Source organism: Vulpes lagopus, chromosome 8 (genome assembly GCF_018345385.1).
Source record: "Vulpes lagopus strain Blue_001 chromosome 8, ASM1834538v1, whole genome shotgun sequence".
Taxonomy (NCBI): domain Eukaryota; kingdom Metazoa; phylum Chordata; class Mammalia; order Carnivora; family Canidae; genus Vulpes; species Vulpes lagopus.
In genome coordinates, this window is record NC_054831.1 from 114,095,493 (window position 1) to 114,119,447 (window position 23,955).

Genomic DNA, 23,955 nt, shown 5'->3' on the forward strand with positions numbered 1-23,955 from the left:
ATCCCAGTGAATTTCCGTGTGTGGCATGAGGCAGGGATCAGCCTCTGTCCCTTTCTTGCACACAGGTGGGATCCCCGGGGGGGACCCCCGCCCCAGCAGCTTCCGGCAAAGCCACCATTCCTCCCTCAAGAAGTTCAGTGAAGCCACCTTTGTTGTAAGTCAAGTGATGTGCACATGGTGTCTATTTTCAGACTTTTTCTGTTCAAATGGTCCTTTCGCAAAGATCACATTTACTCGATCACTGGGGCTTTCTGGTGAGTTTTGCATCCCGGACCTCCCACGCCTGCTACACCCAGAGCAAGCCCTTGCATTCATCCTAAGACTTCATTATTTAAATGCTTTTTTTTTTTTAATTTCCACTGACAAGAATTTAAGAAGTTTGCAAGCTCCACTTTGTAGAAATAGAACCTGAGCCTCAGAGAGGGAGCATAGCAGACTGTTTATGACAAGCTGGGCGCGGGTGCCAGGTTTGCAGTGCTCAGCCCAGATGCACTCCCTCCTTCCCCAGCACCGGTCATTCACTGGCTCATTCATTTATTCCAAAAAGGCCTGTAATCGTGCCTACAGCACACTAGGCCCACTACACACGCACCTCCCATGTGCCAGGCTAGCCCTTTCTCCCCCTGGAGCTCCCAGTCCCTAGAGGAAAAATTACCGAATAATGTACAATCCCTACATGCACGGACTGGGGTCTGGGGGCAGCTGCCACATTCCCAGCAGGAACCTGTGTCAAGGGAGCAGCCCCAGCCCAGGAGTTCAGGCCCCCCACTCTCTCCAGACCTGCCTCAAAGCCTGGAACTGGGACAGGGCAGGTGGTAGAGGGCAGGGAGGCCATACATTGTGGGAAGGCTCAGGGCTGTCACGAGTGGCCCCTGGAGAAAGCTGTGAAGGAAAGGCAGTCCAGAGCCCCCAGAGGTAGAAGAGAAGGGTCCCCAGAGTCCCTGAGCCCAAGTGAAGCCCTGCAGTGAGTGCCCACCCTAGACCCAAGAGCCACCTCAGACACTTCTGCAAGCTCCTATTCCACAAATTCCAGGGCCAAATTGGAAAAAAAAAAACAAAACAAAACATATTTTGGGTTTGAGGGGACAGAGGCCAGGGGTCCTGGACCCCTCTGCTGCCTCCAGGTTCAGGCAAGTGCCCATAAGTCTTGGCACTTGTTTAACCCGGGAAACTCTGTGGGGGCTCAGCCCAGGGATCCCAAAGTGCCTGAAGTGCTTAGGCGGCAGAGCTGACTTCTACATGAAATATCCACTTATGCATGTTGGCAGCTAATTTAAAAATGCGAGTTATGCACCCCACTAATTAGTAACCTCTAACTCTGAGCTAACCAGTTTCAATTCCACGCGAAGCATGTTTTGAGCACTAACCACACACGCTTAGCCCTGTGTTGCAGGGTTTACAAAACAAGATAAGGTCCCTGCCCTGAGACGCCCCCAGTGCAGGGCTCCCCTGAACCAGCTCTTTACAGTCACAGGAGCAGAAACACTGTCATGCCAGGGGCCAATGCACACATATCCACTCTCATCTTCAGAACCTGTGGAGGCCAAGGTATCACAGCCATGGTACAGACACAGAACTGAGCCCAGAGAGGTTGAGCGGTGCACGTAAGGTCACATAGCTGGAACAACTCCTTGGTGGAAGGCCTGGACTTCAAGCATACGCAACACCACCTGGCCCTCTGGCCTGCTGCCACACTCCGGTGGGCCAGGACCAGACCGCCAGGCCGAGAAACCCCAAGGGGCCGGGACAGCATCTCCCCGCAGGTGCTCTCTCCCCCAGGCAAAGCCCGCAGACCAGAGCTGGGTGCGGCCAGGACACCCCAGAACTGACTTGCCCTTCCAGGGGCACGAAGCTGGCTGAGGCAGGAGTGGAGAGGGAAGGAGCAGTTGGAAGGTTCCCGGGGGCCCGTGGGAACCCAGGCCTGGTAAACACAGCTCTTGGGGATCTAATTAGGCCACTTCCTGGGCAACAGCAGGCGGGAGAGAACATGGACAATAGACAGCCCTGGGCACAGGGACCTCAGCCCATGTGGGGACCTGGTCTCGCTCCTGGGACAGAGGGCAGGACAGGGCTGGGAGCAGAGATGCATTCATCACTCCTGGAGAGGTAGTCTGGGAGCCCCCTGGCAGCATCTCCACAGGCCAGCTGCTCCCTAGCAGCAGTCCCCCCAAAACCAGACACAGAGGCCCCCTGCTTCTGTGGGCAGGCTTTGAGGCCTCTGTCCAATCACCTGTTCTGCTGGTTGCTGACGCAGCTGGCAACTGGGAGGGCAGGGAGGCCATAAGATGAAGGCCCTGGATGAAGGAACCACTTCGCCACGTGTCCAATAAATGACCCTGCAGCCTCGAGGACCTTGCCCACCTCAGTGACAGGAAGCTCATCACCTCTCGGGGCAATCTTCTCCATGAGTGGGCAATCCTTTGGGGTCAAAGTCCCACCTCAGGTCAAGCGAAGCCCTACCTCCCTGCCACACCCTCACCCCCGCCCCTCTGGTTCTGTCTGAAGTCCAAAAACACCAACGGCAGAGATAGGCACTTGGGACAGTCCAGGGGGGCCAGGGACCCCTCACTGCTATTCACACCTCACAATCACTCTGGTGGGGAGCAGGGCAAGCAGCCCCATTTTACAGAGGAGGGGAACCTCCTTCTGCCAGGATTGTCTCTCCCACTGTCAGTCCCCTGGTTCGGGGGCTGTGAGACCCAGGCGGGCTCATCAGTATCGTCCCCCTCAAGCCCCAGTGACTGGTTTAGGGACGGTGCTGTAACCAAACTCCTCTCAGTGAGAATGCTCTCTGGGACTCGTGCTGACCCACGGGAAAGAGATACTCTCTTGCTGGTGACCTACGGCTGCTGGCAGCCACTTGAAGCCACCACAAGAGACAGTCCACCGAGAACGAAGCCAACACAGGAAACTGGAGAGAGACAGAGGCTTGAAAATCCCTCCTTACGCCCCTGGATCCAGCTCTGCCTGAATGAAGCTCAAGCAACCTCCAGATAATTTAATCGCACCAAACGGCACGCCTCTTTGGGCTGAAGTCAGTTTGAGTTTCTGTGGCTTGCAACCAAGAGTGCCAAGGTTCATGTTGGGCCTTCTGCCCCAGTTTACTGCACCCAGGAACCCTCCCTGATGGTCCAGGGGCAGGGGGCAGGGTCCAGGGTCAGAAGGCAGAGTCCAGGGTCAGGGGGCAGAGTTAGCTCAGAGTTGAGAGTGGGTCCCTGCAGACAAGGCTGGTCCTCCTGGACGGGCCTGGGCCAAGGATGTGAAGCCCCCTTCCCTCATACTTCGCTCACCATGTCCCAAACTCTACAGCCCAGGGCCAGCCATTCTGCACAGGACCTAGGGCAGCAGGTGGCTGGAGCAAGGGGACTCCCCACATCTTTTCTCAGTGGCCTCCAGAGACTCAGCTCTGCAGGAGGAATTAGGGAGTCCAGGGGCATACTCAGGTATAAATGGATCCCAAGGGAATCCACTTCATCCCCTGGCCCCACCAAGCACACCTGGTGGGCTCTGCACCCCCTGCAACCCCATGTCCCATGCTAGAGTGGGGTGCGTGATGCCATACACAAAGTCTAGTGAGCACTCACAGCGTGCCCCGTGCTGTGGGCTCTAACTCTGCACACCTGCCCTGCAAGGGAGTAGGACTACTGCTTCCATTTTATGGATGTGGGAACACAGAGAGGTTCAGTCATTTTCCTGAAGTCACACAGCTAGCAAAAGAGCGCTCGGATTTGAACACTGGTCACCTCTCATCCTGCTCAACGCCCTCACGGTGCTGACAACCACAGAACCCCTTCCTGCCCTCCCCTCTCAAAGCCTAGGACAGAGGGTGGGAGACGCAGTGGACTCCATCAAGGTCCCCCCGTCTGCCTCACAGACGCAAGGCCAGACAGCCATGTCAAGAAGTCTGCTCTGAGCCAGCAAGATCCAGGAGCACCACTTCCTCCAGGAAGCCCTCTGAGCTACCCACACACACCCTCTCCCCCCTTCCCTGCAACTGAGGCAGGACTGTTGTTGTCTCCTTGCCAAACACTGACTGGCAAGTCTAGGTTCCTCAGCCAGAGAAGCTGCCGGAAATAGAGAGCCAGGACCTCAAATTAGAAGTGCAGGACTGCACCCTCAGAGGTGCTCAGGAAATCCTCCCCCGGCAGAACTGGCTGATCCAGCAGCACCCCCAGGGCTCCCACACCCCTTGGGGAGTTCTAGATCACCTCCGGCCTTCACAGACAGACAGGGCACCCACTTCCTCACCCAAGCAGCTGGCAGGAATCCCAGGCTGGCTTCCTCTGGCCCAGCCCAGCAGGCCCTGGAGCCCTGGTGGCTTCAGAAAGAGGAAGTGGGGGCTCTGGGGTGTGTGGGAGGGGCAGGCAGGCTGGAGGAGAGCCCCCCCCCGCCTGGGGCCCCTTAGGCCCAGCCCCTGCCCCCAAGCCCACCGGGGGACCATGCCACTGCAGCCCAGAACCCAGCGCACCCACCCAGCACTAGCTCCCTCCACAGACAGGGTCCCTCCCCGGCTGGGTCCCTCCCCGCGGGGTCCCATGCAGACCTTTACTGGCTCAGGGGTCTCACATTAAGGCGTCCCCCTCGGGAGACCCGGCACCTTGTGAAGGAGCCAGAGGCCGCTGCGCTCAGCGCCGTCCTGGCACGGAGGGGCGGGGGACCCGGGGACTTCAGCCTCACTGCCCCGGCCACCAGCCTCTCACGGGCCTCCAGCCGTGGCTCTCCCAGGGCCTGACCTCCGTCCCCACGTGTCCTCCTGGAGCGTCCCCACCTCCCCAGACGCCTGTCAATGGTCCCAATTGTCAGACATCCCCGTACCGGCCTCACCGAACTCTCGTGGGAGGGTCCGGGTCTGTGTCCCGTGGCTGAGCCCTGGCAGCTGCTCGTGGAAGAGACGGAAGGACAGACAGATGGACGGGTGGCCACACAGATGAGCCACCAGCTGGACTCCTGAACCAGGCAGAAAAGGCAGGGAGACAGCGAGCAGGGCAGCTCTCTCTAGAAGGGGGAGGGAGAGACCATTGGGCACGGGAAGGGTCTTCCTCAGAAAAGCAGAAGCGCCGGGGGCAGGGCGCCCGGGGAAGGGGGGCTCGGGTGGGAGGGTTGAGGGCTCAACCCCCAGCTCTGCTCCCCCCGGCCGGCCGGGAGCAGTGCGGCTGAAGTCCCCGGGTCCCACTCTAGGCCTCGGTTCTCCTCATCAATAAACACGGGGCACTGACAGCCAAATCGTGGGACAAGTGAGGTGCAGGTCACGATGGCCAACCCTCTGTTTGTGGGCACAAAAGAGAGGGTGAACCTGGAAAGAAGGCTGAGCTTCCGGAGCCGAGGAAGCCCAGCCAGGGGGTCCAAATGGGAGAGACAGAAGCATGAGGCAGGCAGGGCCCCCCCAGGAGGCCTCTACTTCATCTCACCACCCCCTGGTGACAAGCCTATGAGGCCATGAGGCAGGGGCAAAGGTCAAAGTCCCCTAATGGGGTGAGCTCCCCGCCCTGCTCTCCTCTGACCCCCAGCCGACTTGGCCAGCTCCTGGGGAACACTGGCTCCCCATCATTCTTGGGGTTCAGCACCCATGTTCCAGCCCCAGCTCTGCCGCCAGCCAGCCTTATAACCCTGGGCAAGTCCTGGGCCTCACCTGGGCCCAGGCTTTTCCTCCTCGCCTGGTTGGCCCTGCGCTGGGCTGGGCTGGGCGTGGAGTCTGAATCATAAAATGAGAAGGACAACAAGCTGAAGGGGATAGCCTGGGTGTTGTCACCCAGCCCCACAGGGCTCATTCTAAGGGTGGGGCAGGGATTATTCTTTGTACCTGAAGTCCTCCCTTCTACTTCTCCCCTGGATTCAGCCCTCGCCTTGTCAGTCCCTCCTTAAAAATACAAATACCTCATTGACCCCTTACCTCCAAGGCTCCAGCTGCCAGGGATAATAATCCCACTTCACTATCTCCCCTGCCAATTCTAAGGATAGTGACTGCCTGGGAGAAAGTATCCATTTGTCCATGCATTTTCAGAGAGATCCATGCCTTCATTCCTTTAATGGATTTGCACTGTCACCTTCCATGTGTCAGGCACCAGGCCAGATGCAAAGAAGAAACTATGCCCCAGGCACAAGTTCCCAGAAGGCAGAGGCCTCCATGGCCCTCTCTGCCAGGTGTCTGCACACAGTAAGTGCCCAGGCAGCGGTACTTCTTAACTGACTAATCGATCCAACCAAGGACTGTTGGAAAGAACAGTACTGTTCCTGGCTCTTGCCTGAAATTCCACCATTAGTGATTCATTCCTTTAAGCACTCCCCTAAGTTCCCCCTTCAAAATGAAAACACATTCATGTCTGCCTTTAATACATTTCTGATCTCTTTCCCTTTGTTAAGGACAGACAGAAAGGGCTACTCTAGCCTTCAGGGACCTTACCTGGTCCCAGGTGAGGCCCACGATGGCAGGACAGTGGTCTTCCCACCAACTTCATGTTTTTCCCAGGGCCCCACCCAGACAGTAGGTCCAACAGTGAGGAGGCATGCATGGGGTTGGGAGGTGGGCGAAGAGCTCCATCTCACACACCCAGAGGCAGATATAACCTAGAGTAACCACGTGAACTAGAGGGCAAGAACAATGTCACTACTCTGCTTGGAGCCTGTTTAAAGAGGCAGGAAAGGGGCACCTGGGTGGCTCAGTTGGTTAAGCACTGGCCTTTGGCTCAGGTCACAATCCTAGGGTCCTGGGATCAAGTCCTGCATCGGGCTCTCTGCTCTGCAGGGGGCCTACTTATCCCTCTGCTGCTCCCCTTGCTTGTGCTCTCCCTCTCTCTCTGTCAAATAAATAAAACCTTTAAAAAAATAATAATAAATAAAGAGGGAGCAAAGCCCAGAGGAGATCGAACAAGCTGGATTCATCATTTACACCAAGATAAGAGACCAAGAAACCATGAAAGAATTCTCGTAACCATGCCATAGTGGGTAAGTCCTTCCTGACCTGAGAGAAAACTGAAAAGTCACAGTGAAAACACTGGTCAACTCAATTACATTAAAAAAAAAAATCTACAACAGGGCTGTCTGGCTGGCTTAGTCGGTAGAACATGCGACCCTTGATCTCGGAGTTCAAGCCCCATGCCAGGCATAGAACTTAAAAATAAGAAGTAAATAAATAAATAAACTTATTTGAAAAATCTACTGCAGGGTAAAAGCTATTAAGAGAAAAACCAAAAGATAAGACCAAAATTGAGCAATGAGAGAAATATTTGCAACCCTTATTGTAAAGAGCTAATCTCCCCCATATGTAAAAAGCTCCCATGGATCAATAAGAAAAAGACCAATAACCCAATAGAAAAATGGGAGAAGAGTATGGGCAGAAAGTGCACAGAAAAGCAATACAAATGACTGCTAAACCTTTCGAAAGAAGCTGACCTCACCCACAGTAAGAGAAATACAAATTAAAACTACTACAGAAAGTCATTTTTACCTATCTGATTGGCAAAGATCAAAGTATTTATAGAACATTTACAGGCAGCGGCAAAACAGGTGCTCACACTGAGCCTTGGCAGGAGTGTGATTCAGCATAACCTCTGGGGAGGGCAAGTTAGTCATATGTGACAAAATCACTCATGCACAAACCTTTGATGTAATAAATCTCCTCCAAGTAATTTATCTTACGAACACTTTCACACGTAAAATGACACATGTACAAGATTACTCATTGCAACATTACTTACAATAGCAAAAGAAGACCATGCGTCTAGCGCCTACCCTTTAGAAGTTGGTGAAATAAATCACAACAGAGCCTTACTGTGGAATGCTATGCAGCTCTCAAAAAGGGTGCAGCAGCCTGAACTCTGCTGTCCTGGGGGATTCGGGGAAAAATCCACATGGCAACAGTAGTGCCCAGAATGGGTAATGCCTGACCCGGGACGCAGGATACCTAAAACTGCTGCTTTCACAGAGTGAATGAATCTTCAGTTTGTTTCAATTGTCATAATGTAGCTTGTGCAAATAAAAGTTCTTAATAGGGGCGCCTGGGTGGCTCAGTTGGTTGAGCATCTGACTCTTGGTTTTGGCTAATGTCCTGATCTCAGGGTTGTGGGATCGAGTCCTGTTGTCGGGCTCTGTGCTAAGCTTCGAGTTTCTCTCTCCCTCTCTCTCTCTCTGCCCCTCCCCCTGCTCTCTCTCTAAAATGAATAAATATATCTTTTTAAAAGTAAACAAATAAACTAAAACCTTGGGGCGCCTGGCTGAATCATTCAGAAGAGCGTGCCACTCTTGATCTTAGGGTCATGGGTTCAAGCCCCATGTTGGAGGTAGAGATCACTAAAAGAAATAAACCTTAAAATAAATAAATAAACTAAAAAATAGAGACTCTACTGGAAAAACTCAGGGCAATAGAAGGTAATTGAAAATTAAGGTGACACGTATGCTAACATGGAAAGACGTGCTCCTGGCACGTTTAATGGTATGTGTGTGAACACATGAAAGTATGTATGTGACTACCTAAAAAATAAAACCTGTTTTAAAAAAGACAGACAGGGGATCCCTGGGTGGCGCAGCAGTTTAGCGCCTGCCTTTGGCCCAGGGCACGATCCTGGAGACCCGGGATCGAATCCCACGTCGGGCTCCCGGTGCATGGAGCCTGCTTCTCCCTCTGCCTGTGTCTCTGCCTCTCTCTGTGACTATCATAAATAAATAAATAAAAATAAAAAAGACAGACAGACATCTCAAAGTCCATCCCATCTCAGCTGCACAACCCCAAGAAAGCTCCTTACCTTCTCTGTGCCTCAGTTTCCCTCATTTGAAAAAAGGGAGTATTATGTCCTGACCAGGCAGGGCCTTGAGAGGATTCTAGGGGGTAATACAGGAAGGGTGCGAGGCTGCACCTGGCTCAACGCACCCAAGTCGAGAGGACAAGTATCAAGTTGGCAGCAAGGGCCAAGATGTCTGTCCCATCCCCACCACCCTGACCCTGTCGTGGGCCCTGGCCCCCCACTCTGCCCTGGGAGTGGCCTGGCCTAAAAGTGGTCACACCTAAAAACTGCTGTCTGGGACTCTTGAGCAGCAACAGGGGCTGACACCCCCTGAGCGAGGACCATCCACCCAAGCTGGGTTCAGGGGGAGGAGGGGGGATGGTGGGCGCAGAGAGAACTGCCATCTAGCACCCTAAGCAGCATCAGGACCTCAGGCCGTGCAGGCCTGCTCCAAGGAGAGAAAGTGTAACACCAGCCCTCAGGACAGGTTCTGCAGCCTCTGAACCCAACTGAGAGACCCCCAGTAGCCCCTGAGAACCTCCACTTCAGTGAGCACCTGCCAGGAACAGACCAGGGCAGGACCCTGTTGGCCTGCCCCCCAGGGTGAGGGTGCCCTTGCTCTCACTCTATTTCCAGCCAGAGGTAGACTCTGGAATCTTAACCTACTTGTCCGAAGCCCCCCAGCTGGGAAGCAGGAGAGCTGGGATTCAAACCCAGACTTGCCCCAGTCCAAGGCTCGAGCTCTTTCTTAACCCTCTGTCCACATTTCCACCAGCAAAGCCACGAACAGCTACACACACACAAGGTCACACCCACCCACACTGCTTTCTGGTCACCAGCAGTACAGGGCTTGACAGTCTCCTCCTCTTTTAAAGATTCCTTGTACACAGGGGCACCTGGCTGGCTCAGTGACTGAGTGTCTGCCTTCCGCTCAGGACGTGATCCCAGGGTCCTGGGATCAAGTCCAGCATCAAGCTCCCCTCAAGGAGCCTGCTTCTCCCTCTGCCTGTGTCTCTGCCTTTCTCTGTGTGTCTCATGAATAAATAAATAAAATCTTAAAAAAAAAAGTTTCCCTGTACACATTAGCAATTAAAGGCTCTGAGAAGTCCTGCAAGAAAGAAACCAGCTATGTTAAACACATTTAAACATTTCCCAATCTCTTTGATTCAAGGGGCTTTTTCTGCATTAATCTCCAACGAACTCCTTTTGGGAGGTACGGAATGTGGAGCTCAGAGCTCCTCCCCGAGCAGCTGTGGTCCACAGAGGCCACTATTCTCTCCTTTTCTGAAGCCTAGGAAGCTCCCTCAGGCTGGAGGCCCCACTGTCCCATCTCCACCTGACTCTGGGTTGGGCTGGATGGACACACGGGAGGACAAGCCAGTACGCAGCCCAGGGGAGCAGCCCTTGCCTTGGCCTCTGGGGTAGGGATGAGGAGAAGATGGGAGGAAGGGCCTGGGTATACATACAGCCCCTGCCCTCAGGCAGTTTTTAGCTGGGGAAGCAATCTGCCCTGGAGATGAGAAAGCAAGAAAGAGCTCTAAATACCAACCGTGAAAAGACCCTCCCGCTGCACTTCCTGTCTCTCTCAGGCAATGCACGGGAAGTAGGCCACCTGCCTCGGTTTCCCCACCTGCCACAGGCAAAGCAGTGCAGGGGACAGAGCCCTGGGCAGAGTGTCAGGAGACCCAAGCTATAGTTCGATCTCAGCCTCTCGCTCACTCTGGTCCTTTCCCACTCAGATGAGCAGAGAAGTAGGCCACAGAGAGGTCACTGGGAAAACACGATGGGCAGACACCCCCGCCCAGATCTCAGCAGGCCACTCTGGGGGCCATGTCACCCCGGCCATTCATGGAGCACAGCAAGACACCACTGTCTAGTCTGGGCCCCCGAAGTCCCCGCCTAGTCCACAGACCCCGCCACAGGCTCCCGCAGCACCGGCCACCAGAGTGCCCAGGCCTGATCCAAGGTGCCGAGACCCCACTTCCTCAAGACTTCCTGAGACCTGAGTGAGGTCAAGGGGGGCACGTGATGGGCAGGGGCCCCGCGGGGTGAAGCCCAGCCCAGAGCCCGGAAGAGCCCTTCTGCAGGGGAAGCACTTCTGGCTGACCTCCCTTACCCCCAGCCCATAGCCTGGCTCCTGGAGCTGTACCCGCACAGGGGCCTCAGGGGCCCCCCGCAGCTAAGCTCCCTACTTCTTCCTTCCACAGACTCCGGCCTTCCAGATCCAGGCTCCTCTGGGCACAGGAAGCCACTGTGATGGAGCCCCCGGCCACGGCAGCCCCACGCACCCCCAAACACAAGCCTCCCCTGCGGAGGGCCTGCCAGGGCTCCTCGCACCTGTCTGGGTCCCCCAGAACACCAAGCTCAGTCCTGCTCACCCTCTGGCCAAAAGACTCCTCCGGGGCTTCCAGAGGCCTCCTTCGCGAGTGTATGATTTGACTTATTTCAGTTCCCCAAACAAGCTCCGCCCTTCTGTCTCCAGGCTCTGGCCACCTAAAAAGCACTGCCTACCTCCCCACCCCCAGAACCCCCCAAGCCCTGCAACTCCTGCCCAGCCCTTCAGAGCCAGGCTCAGCTGCCACCTCCCCAGAGAGGGCTGCCCAATTCCCCCTAACTTGGATTTGGTACCCACACTGCCCATCAAGACACAGGGCACCTGGCCCGTCACTGCCTGGCCATAGGACAACCCCCACAAGCCGATGTCTGGGTACACAGTGCCCAGCTTCCAGAACCCAACAGCCGGCTGGCACAGAGGGGACACTTAAAACCCAAACTCCAGGGACTGAGCCAAACACAGCGTGTGCTGAATTCAGGGCATTCGGGGGCCCGGGCCCAGCCCTGCTGTCCCTGCTCCTGTCCCGTGAGCTCTGCCCTCAGCCGCAGCTTCTCACCTGAGCAGTGGGAACAAAAATGCTCCCAGCCCCCTGGCCCATTCTGGCAGTGAAATGACCTCCTGGCTGTAAAACTTCCTTATAAATCCAGAAACTTCACACACTTAGGTGCCGCCCACAGGAGAACAGGCCCTCTTCATGGGGTCCAAGCTCCTCCATCCCACCAGAAAGCAGGGCCCGACCAAGGGATGCCGAAGCGCTGGTCCCGGTCCCTGCCACAGGCACTGCCTGGCACTCAGGCACCCCCTCCCCGCAGTGGCTCCAGGGAGTCTGGGTGCTTCAAAAGAGGACGCCTCCCCATTAGCCTGGGCCCCCCATCAAAGCAGCACCTCCAGCTGACTTCAAAGGGCTCCTCCTCCCCGAGCCGGATGGGCCCGAGGGAGACAGGTGTACGAGGCCAGCAGTAGGGATGGGCAGAGCCAGGAGGCCCCCAGCCCACAGGGCAGGGAGACGTGCGGCGGTGGAGTCGGGTTACCTACTCCAGAGGCAGAGGTGGGGAGACTGAGGCGAGCGGCCTCCCATCCACAGCCCCGCCTCTTAGTGAGATCAGGGGAAACTGGGCCCCACACATGGCTCTAATCTAAATGCACACCGGCCCCAAAGCTGTGGCGCCTGTGGGACTCAGTCTTCCCATCTGTACAGAGGGGCTGGGCCGCAGGCTCCCACCTCTCCCTGCTCAGCCGGCCAGGGAGCCCGGCAGCCATCCACCTGAGTCAGCGGCACCAGAGGTAGGGACGCCGAACTACTCCCAGGGGCAACAAGGGGCCCTGCAGGGGATGACAAGGGCCTGGATCCCAGAAGACAAAGAGGTCCCCACCGGGGTACTCTGGGTCCTGAGGCGTGGGTGGTGGCACCGCCTATGACACGCATGGCCTCACGTTCCCTAAAAGCCACGCCTGCTGTGCTGCCAACCCCAGGTGGGCACAAGCTCCTCCCTAGGTCATGAGGGCTCCCGCCCCCATCACCTCCAGCCGGGCCCAGGAGGAAGCCCAAGAGGTAAGCCCTGGGGGCCATGTCTGGGAATCAGGGTACCCACAACAAAGACCTCAGTTTGTTTCTCTCCCCCTGGGCACAGTCCTAAGTAATTCCCTCCAGTGGTCAATGTGGGGAAGGGTACAGACCAGGGCATAAAGGGGAGGATGGAGAGAGGAGGGGGATGACTACAGAGCAAGGGGGGCGGGGCTGCCAAGGGACTGACTCCAGAGCAGACTGCAGGAGCCTCCTCTTTTCCTGAGTTTGGGGACCCCTGAAGGGGAAGCCCTCACATGGGTGACCTGTGCCTGGAAGAGGTGTGAGGCAGGGCAGCAGTCAGCAGAGGAGCTGCACGGGCAGAGGGCAGGGGTGAGGCCAGTGCGCTGGCCGAGTCAGGTCGGGGGTGCTGGCCAGAGTGCACAAGTGGTCCCGAGGGGTAGGACTGGCCTGCGACAGGGGGGCTGGGACCAGAGGACCCCAGAAGCCAGAAGAAGGGGCTCAAACATGACACAGGCGGGAGAACTGGTGGAGGGTGTGTGTCAGAGGAACCCAGGAAGCCCGCCGGCCCCCTCACCTGGGTCTCACCCCACAGGGACACAGGGCCAGTGCTCAGACAGCGCCTGGGAAAGAGCTGCCATCAGGGGTCAGCAGAAGGGACAGCAGGAGAAGGGACGATCCAGTGTCGTGGGAGAAGGGACAGCAGGAGAAGGGACGATCCAGTGTCGTGGGAGAAGGGACGGCAGGAGAAGGGACGATCCAGTGTCGTGAGAGAAGGGTCACGGAAGAGGAACTGAGCCACCTCTGACCCAAGGCTCACCCCACCCCAACACCTAGAGGGCTCGCAGGGGAAAATCGGGAAAGGTGGGTACTCCAGCCCACGTCTGCTCCCAGGATCCACCAACACCCCAGGCCTGACGGGGCTGGCTGTGAAATCCGGGGGCAGCAGCAGGTCAAGCCAGATGCCCAGGGCCAACGCATGGGAGCCCTGCCACCCGCCCTGGGCGCTGGGTTGGGAGAAGCCCTCGTGGGTGGGTGGAGGCAGAGCCTGAGCGGGGGCAGAGCTGGAGGGCCCAGGCAGGGGAGCGGCTGGAAGACTCGGGCCACCAGCAGGGCAACTCCTGCCCTGGGTGTGCTGGGCCCAGACACTTGGGAAGAGTTTTCCAGGTGTATGTGGCTCTCTGGGCAACCTGCCTGGGCACGGCCACTTTACAGATGTGAGACAGCAATTAGCCAGAGGCTGCAGGCTCCCAAGGAGGCCCCTCCCCCAGCCCTGCCCATCCTGACCACCCAGGTCCCTCCCCCAGCCACGTCCACCCTCCCACCCGAAGCAGGACAGGCGGAGGAGAGCCCCCAAACACAGCTACATGGCAGCGGTAACACCTCCCCTCGAATCGTGGCTCTGCGGCACCAGATGCAACGTGTCACCCTGTTTAAGCCTATAACCACCTGATACATGGGGAACCATGAGCAACCCATTTTGCGGATGCCAGAACCTGGCTCAAATACCTGGGCTCACCTCACTGGCAGCAGGCACAGTGAGGCCCCGGGGGAGGGGGCTGGACCCAACGACCTCCAGAAGACCCCTGCCTCTCTGGCTGTTCAGATGTGATGGTCTCGTTCAGTGAACCCAACTAACTCCCCGCTCGCAGCTGCACAGCTCTTTTCAAACATGCTAAATGCCCAACAGGCCACCATCCCAGCTCCCCCTCACCTCCTCCCTGAGACCGGGCCCCATGGAAGGCTAGAACCAGCCACTCTGATTGCGGTGTGCAGGGTGACCCACTCTGCTCCCTGAGCAGTCCCCGAATGGTCCCGGCTGGATGAACCCTGCCCTCGGCCTGGGCAACTGAAGATGGAAAGTTGCCATTGGCTCAGAGTGAATGTGCCCCGCGCCCTCTTTCTCCAGGAAAGGAGAAAGGATGTGGGGCACTGAGGGATGCGTCAACAGCCACCTCTCAACGATCTCCCCTAGGACAGGATGGCAAGTCACAGGATATCCAAAGGGTCAGATCACACAGCACCCAGTGGAAGCAGGACCCCAGGACACGTCCCAGGAGGCAGGGCCCAGGTTTGGAGGAGCCCCGAGCCTGAGCCAGCCCCAGCCCCAGCCCCAACCCCAGCGCAGCAGGTGCAGACAGGGGACAGGCCAGGCCCAGGGTCAGGGACCTACTCCAGGGAACCAAATTTCTCATTCCCCACAGTGACGATCCCCCTCCCACTAACCCTTCAAAGCCAGCCAAGCCCTGGGTCTGCTGGGCCGCACCCAGCCTCTCCAAAGAGGAGGCACCTTGTCCTGACCCCGCTGTAGGCCTCAGACATGGTGGCTCTCTGTGACAGTGTGTGTACCTGGAGAGCCCTGCTGACTGCCTCGCTGTGTGACCCTGGACAGCAAAGTGCCCTGCCGGGCCTCTGTCTTCTCCTCTGCAAAGTGGGGCTGCAGGGTACCTAACACACAGGGTGGGGGTGAGCAAAGCAGGAAATGGGTCAGACCAAGAGTTATAAACTGTAAAGGGGGGATGCACGTCCCCACAACATCTGAGAGAAAGTCTGACCTTTCTCTCCTCTTGAAAAAGAACTTTGGCCTGTTTGTGGAGGCCCTCGTCCTGTCTCATGCCATCACTCGCTGCCTGGGCCCTCCCTGCACCCACCCCCACTCCTCTGGGACCCACAGGAAGACAGCCCCTCTCAAGACCCACTCCTGGCCAAGGGGCCCCTCGAGACCCCCCGTCTCCAGCCCCCAGAAAACGGCTGCAAGTAAACAGCCACCGCTTCGCACTAAAACTCTACAGGACACTCTTCCCCCCACAAAGTTCACACCTTCCCTTCTGAGGGCCCAGAATCCGGAACAATTGGAGAGCCTCCCTCCCTCTGCACCCACACCTCACATCGGAAGCCACAAGAAAACCCCGGAAGGCCCCCATCTGGAGGTGGGGAGACCCACAGCTTGGTCAGAAACAGACCCTCCCAGAAGAGACCCTCCCAGACTCCGGGCCTGCAGACGCCTGCACTTCCGGCTGAGCTGGTCCCTCTGCACTTCCTCTTAGGTCTGCTCACTTCTCACTTCTCGTTTCAGTATCTTCTTCAGCCTTGTCCCAGGCACAGAGACCCCAGGAAGTCACAGATCCAAGGTCCCATGCACAGGGTGGCTCTTTTCTTTCTCAAATGCATCAAAATAAATACCTAGCAAATTTTAAACACGTTCGTCCACAGATGGGCTAAACACCCCTCCCCCAGAGCCCCCGTCTGGGAAAGCCTGGCCTCGTCACTCTCACCTGGGCCACCCTCACGTCCACCCTCACGTCTGGGGCCGACAACCCACGGCCATGCAGCCATCCAGACAGAGACGGCCCTGGACTCCGGCCACCCGGCCAGGCCTTAGGGGCCAGGGACCCTGCTGCACAGACGCCCAGCCCTGGCCCCTGCCTTCCTCCCCCTACCCCCCCAAGGGCTGGCCAAAGAGGAAGCGCCCAGTGCCAGCTGTCCTGAACCCCGGATGGTGACACAGAAACGAAGCACCTGCTTCACCCTCCAGGCATAGGTTTGGATGAACACAAAGAACGATCCAGAAGGACTTACTCCCAATGGTCCACGTCTGTCCCTGGGGGTGTGGGGGGGTGGGGGGGTGGGGGCTTGGGTTGGGAGAGGCTGGGGGAGAGGAAGACTATTCCATTTTCCTGAGGCATCTTGGTTCTGTCCCTTGGGCATGTGTCACTTTCGGAGTTTGGGTTTTGGCGGGGGGGGGGGGGGGTAGTATTTTTCTTTTGAACTTAACAAACTAAGCCCGGTTGCCTTTCCCTCGCTGCTACTGTCACAGAGAGAAGTAAAGTGTCCTTGCAAATGTACAGTTACAAACTTGAAAAGAAAAGGGGCCACCGGAGAGTCTGGGGCACGGCCACGGTAATAAGGTCCTGTGTCCAGGGGCCGCCCCCGTGTCCCGCAGCCCAGACCCCGGCCACCCCGGCCCCGCAGCCCCCCTTTACCTGGCTCTCGTCCGGGCCCCCTGGGCTGCCAGGCCAGGGTCTGCGCCCGCGTGGAGGTGGCCCGGCCCACCCGCCCCCGTTCGGCGGCACGTCGGGCGCACACATGGGAAGCCGGGCCCCCGGGGACCTACCCGCCGCCGCCGCCGGGCGCATCTGGGACCCACCACTTCCTGCTCCCCGGCAGCCGCTGCACAAAAGCGGAGGCTGAGCCCTGAGCTCGGCGCCTCCGGGAGGGGGGGCTCTCCCAGCTGCAGCGGGGGCCTCAACAGAAGTGGGGAGAGGCATCGGGCCAGGCTCCCGGCTCCAATGACTTCATGGAAATTGGAAGCTTGAAGCTGGAACGGTTTTCAAAAAGTGAAAATAAAACAAGCACCACAGCCTCCGTGAGAAGCCCCGAGAAGATGGCTGGAGGCCGCCGGGAGCAAATGCATCCTTGAGGAGCATTAAGGAGAGAGCAGCCCAGCAGGGAGCCCCATCCTGGCTCTGCTGCTCACAGGCATGGCCCGAGCCTCAGTTTCCCCACCCATGTACTGATGAGCTTCATCCATCCCGGAGAGGTCAAAGGCCTCCAGTCTCACCTGCTGCCTGTCCATTTCGCAGCTGCCCCCAAGCCAAGGCCCATGCCCAGAGCTGCTATTCTGAGCAGCTCGAGCAGCCCCAGGAGGCCAGAAATCAAGCCCCTTCTACTTTGCCAGCCCTCAGTTTCCCCACTGGGATCATGCAGTGCTCAGTGGTGAGGCAGCAGGCTAGGAAGGGCTAGGAAGCAGGGAGCAGAAGGCTCCTAAAATAGAAGGGAAAGGCCCTCCTGGTCCTCAGGGACCCCAATGAACTTGTGACCTGGGGTCCCAGGAGCTCTTTCTACCTTTTATCCTGACAGCAAAGCCTATTGTTTGGTAGCAGAGAGGAGAACACAGCCCGACCTCCCCAGCTGACACTCCTGCCTTCCCCCCAGGTCTCTCTTTCAGCTCCCTCCTCAGAGGAGGCAGGGGCCAGGCTCCTCCCTTCTGACCTGCTGCACCCCCAGCCTGGCCACTGGGCGCCTGACACCCCAGGCCTCACCCAGACTTCCGGCAGGCAGGGCCTGCACACGCAGGCTAATGATCAGCACTCAGACACTGACTGTGCTGGCATCGTGCACAGCCCCATGGGGAAGGTCCTGCTCTCACATCCCTTCTGCCGAGCAGGAAGCTGAGGCTCAGAGAGGTCACCCACTCGCCCCAGCACACACAGCTAAGAAAAGGCAGAGCCAGGATTCAGACTCCAGTCTGTCTGATTTCGGCCCATGCTCTCAACCACTCACCCCATGGCCATCATGGGACCAAAGAAGGGCTTCCCTGAGGACAGGCTGCTCCAAACCCCACTATACCCTCCTTAGCAGGGTGCCCTCGCCGGGAATCTCCAAGCCCCAGCACTTGGTGCTCTCTAACTTGCTGAGCAAACTGCCCCACAGGAGGGGCAGCCTTGGGCTTTCTCAGTGTCATATCGGGAACACATTTCTGCTCACGCCAGGTGCCAGGGCACAAGCATGGCTCCAACCCTTTGCTGTCCCGCTCCGTGACACCTGCTCTCCTCTCTGTGGCCAGGACACAAATGTGACTTGGATGCAGCCCCTGATGCCAAGCTCCCAAGCCAAGCCATGCCCACTGAGGCCAACACAAATGTCTGGGAGAATCACCCAGGAAGATGAGACACACGGCCCCAGAGCTCAGGGCAGAGAGACAGCAACACGCTGGCTCTCCCGGGAGCCACAGGCTGAGAAAGTGGCAAGACCACGGAACAGTGGGCAAGAAGGAATAAAAGCACAGCAGAAACAAGGTGGAGAGGGCTGTCAGGCGGCCACAGGACAAAGAACGCCGAGCCTCAAACCAACATCTTGGCCTCATCTGACACCCAGATGTCAAGCCCTCCCCCTCCGGAGGAAACCCACAGCATCCAGGGCATGTGGGGCTCCAGGCAGGTTTCTGGAAGGGGAGTGGGAGCAGAGAAACACCGTCTGTACTACAGTCGCCTCATCTTTTCCTTCCCCTAAAGTCAGGGGGGCTCCCCATATCCCAGAGGAGGCCCAGAGGGGTCGGAGCAATCGGGCTAGTGATTTACCAGCCCAGCCCCTGTCCCATGGATGAGGAAGGAATAGGCTTTCAGGCACCAGAGTCAGAGCCCCCCTGAGCAACCCTGGCCAAGTTGTGTGATCTTGGCAGTCCAGGAGCCCGTCTGTAAGGTCATCTAGCTCCTTGGGAAGCTGGGCGGCTTAGGTGAGAAACATGTGTGAGGCACATAGTAAGTGCTCAGTTAAAGCCAGAAAGCAAGGGAGGCCAGGCCAAGTGGGTTCTCTCAGCCCCAAACCCCAGATCCTGGCTCTACTGCATGCCTGCCCTAGTCACAGGCCTTCGTGGTTTGTTAGGCCTCCCTACAACTCATGTTTCCACCCTCTCCGACCAGGAGTCAGAAGGCCCTCCTTCCAGCCTGGAACTTATAACCAGCTGCATGATTTCAAGCAGCCTCCTCCCCGCTGGAAACCCAGTTTCCTGCCCGTTAAGTGAAGCACTGAGCCCGGGCATGTCCATATGTTCCCAGCACAGGAAAGAAAGGGATCCCAGCACATCCCTGAGCCCACGTTCCACGCCTCACTCTTTCGTGCCTTGACTCAGACCCTTCTGCCACCAGGAATGGTCAAAACACCCATCCTGCCGAGACAAGTATAAATGCCACCTCTTCCAGGAAGTCTTCCCCAGTGTCCCATCACTACCACTTCTGGGCCGCAGAGCGTCCAGACCTCTCCACAGAGGGTTAATAGTGCTATACCCTCCTGCTGCAGTAACCATGTCTGCTCTGGTAACGGCTCCCTGTTCCTATGGGGAACCGGCCCTTCGGCGGTGGGCTTGTCACCACTGCCACTGAGGAATGGGTACGGCACTCAAAGGGGTCCAGTGAGATCCAATTCTGGGACTTTGGTTGGAACTATATAGGAAAAATGTGCTCCTTCCAACAGCCTGGTAGGATGTGAGCTAGAAGCTACTGGCCCTACCTTTGCCTCTGCAGTAGCCAGCCTCCAAATGACCTCCAACAACCCTCAGCATTCATGCCCCCCGCACGACCTTCTTGACCCCCCAAATATTGCAAGCCTCAGATGTGTGACTTCTGAGGCCACGAAAGACACCGTGGCTTCCGCCTCGTCCCCTCTTGGATGACTGGCTCCAGGGGAAGCCGGTGAGGACCCTCGAGCACTCCCATGGCGGGGACCCGAGGGCCCTTCCTCAGCCAGCACCACGCTGCTGGCCCCGTGACGGAGCCACCTTGGAAGCAGAGCCTGCAGCCCCAGTCACAAGCAGAGGGACCCCCTCCGGCCACAGCAGCCCCGGCCTGCTGAGGAGTGACCCAGGAGACCCACCTCTCCCCGGTGCCAAGGCACTCAAGAGGCCCCCAGGGACATCTCTGCCTAACTGACCTGCACTCGGATTCTCCCAAGAGCCCAGAGCAGAGACACAGCACCCACCGGGCCACCAGCAGTGAGGGAGGACACTCCCGCCCAGCCGCCTGGGAGGACAGAGCAGGCCGGTCCAGCCCTGGCGTCGGGTCTGCTGGCCCCAGCTCATCCGGGCTCGTGGCCAGGACGACTGCACTGAGGTCCCCACGGAGGGGTCCTTGCTGAGGCAGGCACAGCCTTGTGGCCCCGTCACTCACCTTCCTTCCAGACTGATTTTTCACAGTGAGGGCAGGGGGGGGAGGGTGCATTCCAAAGCATCAACTCACCTCCGGCCCCTCTGCCTTCATCTCTTCCTGGCTGTGGGCTCAGGGATGCGCTGGGATCCCTTTTTTTTTCCCCAGACTGGAAACATATGGACGCACTCGGGCTCACTCCCTCACTCTACAGACAGAAAACCGGGTTTTCGGAGAAGGGGCTGGCTGAGGTCATGCGACTGGTCACAAGTGACAGGATGGAACTAGGGCCTCCTAACTCCTAATCAGTGGTGGTCCTTCAAGGGCAGCTTGGGGTGAGCCTCAAAGCCACTCCAAATAAACACATGTGCTAAGTAAACAGCATCTTAGCTATTACACTCGGCTCCTCTCAACCACTGCCCCTCCTCTGTAGGAACCCGCCGCTTGTCGCGGGTCCAGTGCCAGAACAAGGAGGGAGGAACAGCCCTACATCCTATGATGCTGGTGGTACAGCCCACCGGAGGGCAGAGGACTGACTCCCTCGACCCCGACGGCCTCAGCCTCTGCCAGGCCTGGGAGACGGGGCTTTGGAGAAGGAAGGGGGCAGCCAGGGTCACAGTGTGTTGAGTAACAGCAGAGAATCTTAAAAGAACAGATGTGAAAGCTACTGCCCTGCCAACCAAAAGTCCTCATTTCCTTTGAAAAACTTGGCAGCTGGGCCCCGCCAGCAGCCGCCTGTCCTTCCCCACACCCAGCTGCAGTGTGAACTACTGAGCGTGGGGAGGAAGGCCACGCTCCCCGCCCAGATCCTAGGCAGGGGATCACCACCGTGATGCTACACCATGAAAGCGGCAGCCACGGACCTGTGTGCGGAGTGCCACCTCTCTTTCACTTAACAATATCACAGATGTGCATGTATTTTTTGTACACAGGAAAATCTAGGGGCGCCTGGGCGGCTCAGTCAGTTAAGCGTCTGCCTTCGGCTCAGGTCATCATCTCAAGTTCATGGGATCAAGCCTGCATTGGGCTCCGACCTCAGTGGGGAGCCTGCTTCTTCCTCTCCTTCTCCCTCTGCCTGTCCCCTCTGCTCATGAGTGCATGTGTGTGTTCTCATTCTCTCAAATAAATAAATAGGGCAGCCCTGGTGGCGCAGACATTTAGCACCACCTGTAGCCCGGGGTGTGATCCTGGAGACCCGGGATCTAGTCCCACGTAAGGCCCCTGCATGGAGCCCGCTTCTCCCTCTGCCTGTGTCTCTGCCTCTCTCTCTCTCTCTCTCCATCTCCCTGTGTGTGTCTCTGCCTCTCTTTCTCTCTCTGTGTCTCTATGAATGAATAAATAAAATCTTTTAAAATAAATAATCTTTTAAAAAAATAATCTAGAAGGCTATTCCCAAATCTTAGGAGTTACCACTAAGTTGGTAGAATTTAAGTCTTATTTTCATAGCTATCTTTTTTATGACTATTTTCCAATTTTCTTTTAAAAAAATTAACTACCCATTTTATTAAGAGATACCAGGCAAAAGGATCATGAAGAAAAAACAAGAAGGGAAAACAATGTCCTGAGAGTGGAAGTTCTCCCCCAGCACCAGACTCTGGCACCACTTGTAACCAGGTGGAAATGGAAGGGTAAATTGTAACTAAAAATGCTATTATGCTAAAGCCACCAAATGTCAGCGCTGCCAGCCCCCCAGCAGGAGCTTGCAAGCCTGCCTCCATCTGGAGCATGCTCTTGTGCACAACGAGATCAGATCAAGCCTCCACATAGCTCTCCTGATTTACAGGAGGTTCACAGGGGTAAGGGAAGTGTTACACATGATAGGAGGCTCCAGTATTAGGAAAAGGGATCTGGCTTCAAACCCCTCCCCTAGAGCAAAACAAAACAAAAACAACCCATGGCTCCAGGGAAGGAGGGAAGTAATGACCATCGGTCCTACAGAGGAAGGACGGAGGACTTGAGAATGATGTCATGCGATCTCATTATAGAGACCTTACTGGGACCCACATTTTCAAAAACCAAAATAGATCTATATTTGACGTATATGGAAGGATTGGACATTTGAACCCTGAATGGCTAGCTACAATCATAGAGAATACTACTAGGTTTCAGGTATGGTAATAATCCAGGGGTGGGGGGTGAGTCCTTATCTTGCAGTAATAAATGCTACAACTTGTCCAGATGAAGCAATAGGTCTGGAGGGGAGGAAGGAGGGAGGACTGGCCAAGAGTGGGAAGGTGGCAGCTAAGGGATGGGTATGTGGGGGCAGTCACGCTCTTCTGTCTTCCCTGGTATCCGGGTAATCCTTCCCTAGGGAAGCTGAGACACGGGCCCTGGAGGAAGTCTGGCACCTTGTCCTGTTCAGAGTGTTGGCCATGAAGCAGGGCTGGTAAGCCTCTTCCCACAGATGGGAAATGGGCCATGCTGGGAGGGGAGGCCACTCACCTGGGGCCTCAGGACCAGAACCTAAGGACAAAGCCAGACTCGATCCCACTCCTGACCCAACCCCCAGACCACACAGGATGAGCTCCCAAACTGAACCCCAAGCCCTGGTGCAGGAGGCCACAGGGTCCCAGGCTCCGCAGTCACCCCGAAGCAGCCCTGGGGCAGAGGCACACCTCCTCCTTGGCCTCGGCCTCCACCCACCGCCCCCACAGGAGCAGAAAGGCTGCCAGTATCACCCGGGATGCCAGGATGAACCCCTCTCCCTGCAAATTTCTCATGAGAGCCCCTCCCTGTCTCATCCTCTGACCACAAAGCAGCTTCCCAGGAGCGGAGGGCCCTCCAGGCCCCAGACGCTGCCTGCACAAACCTGTGTCTGCAACGCGGGGGTGTGCACCCCTACTCATTCACCCCACACAAGGAGTCCCCAATGAGTACAAACCCTTCACTGCCCGCTCTTCGGAGTAATGCTCTAACCACAAAAATATCGCACCAACCGATATTTTTGTCCAGCAATAGGGGACCGAGAAAATCAGCCAGGGCTGCTTGGGGACGGAAGGCTGGGCCAGCCTGCTGTGTCTGAGAACCCCAACAACTGCGCTCACCAAGCGAGGTGGGCACCCCGGACAGATGGAACTGTCCTTAGAGGACAGTAAAGAAATGTGTCCTGTGCAATTTGTTTTCTTATCCTTTGTTTGGGGAAAAAAAAAAAGTCCTCCTGAAGGATACACACCCGTATGTTAATGATTGCTTGAAGAATACAGATTCTGGCTTTTGTCCTCACTTTATTGCTTGAGTTTTCTGATTTTTCAATAATAAATGTGAATTCTCTCCGTAATTAACATAAAAAATTCAAGCCGCTTAAAAGGAAGATGTGGGCTGACTGTGTCCTCCTCCTGGGAACGTCAGTGAGAGCCTTGGCGGAGAGGCAGAAGCAGCACGGCTGTGGGGCCTCTGGCGGTCACAACGCCACTCTGAGCCTCGGTTTCCCCATCTGCTGGGGAGGCCCGCCATCCCCGTGGAGCCGGCTCCCTCCCCTGTGAGCTGAGGACTGTAAGACACACCTGCAGAGTCAGGTAGACAATGCCTGCCCAGCCTGGGCCTCTCCCACCCACCCCGTGGACAGCCAGGCCCATCTCCGGCCTTCGCCCATCGCTCTGCCTCTCAGGCACTCCTGAGCCTGCGTGTCGGAGGCCAGGCACTGGGAGGAACAGTCCTCACGGCCACACATGCAGAAGTCCACCTGGCTCCAGGCTGACCTGCCAGTCCCTTGAATCCTTCTGACTGCCCCCCAGGAAG

General features: G+C 57.1%; 1 protein-coding gene across 12 annotated transcripts in view; it reads right to left on the reverse strand.

The window, feature by feature from the left end:
• Window positions 1-23,955, reverse strand: part of ADCY7 (adenylate cyclase 7) — a 55,923-nt gene that overhangs the window by 26,807 nt on the left and 5,161 nt on the right. The window contains exons 1-2 of one of the 12 annotated variants that reach the window (XM_041767743.1): window positions 16,561-16,693; window positions 4,816-4,995 (exon numbers count right to left, since the gene is read on the reverse strand). The exons of 2 other annotated variants lie outside the window; for them this stretch is intronic. The gene's annotated coding sequence lies outside the window, so the exon portion shown is untranslated. Of the gene's footprint in view, window positions 1-2,230; window positions 2,304-4,543; window positions 4,565-4,815; window positions 4,996-16,560; window positions 16,714-17,422; window positions 17,444-20,310; window positions 20,332-23,955 lie in introns of those variants that run through there. 9 more of the 12 variants (XM_041767749.1, XM_041767748.1, XM_041767746.1 and 6 more) reach the window with 9 other exon arrangements.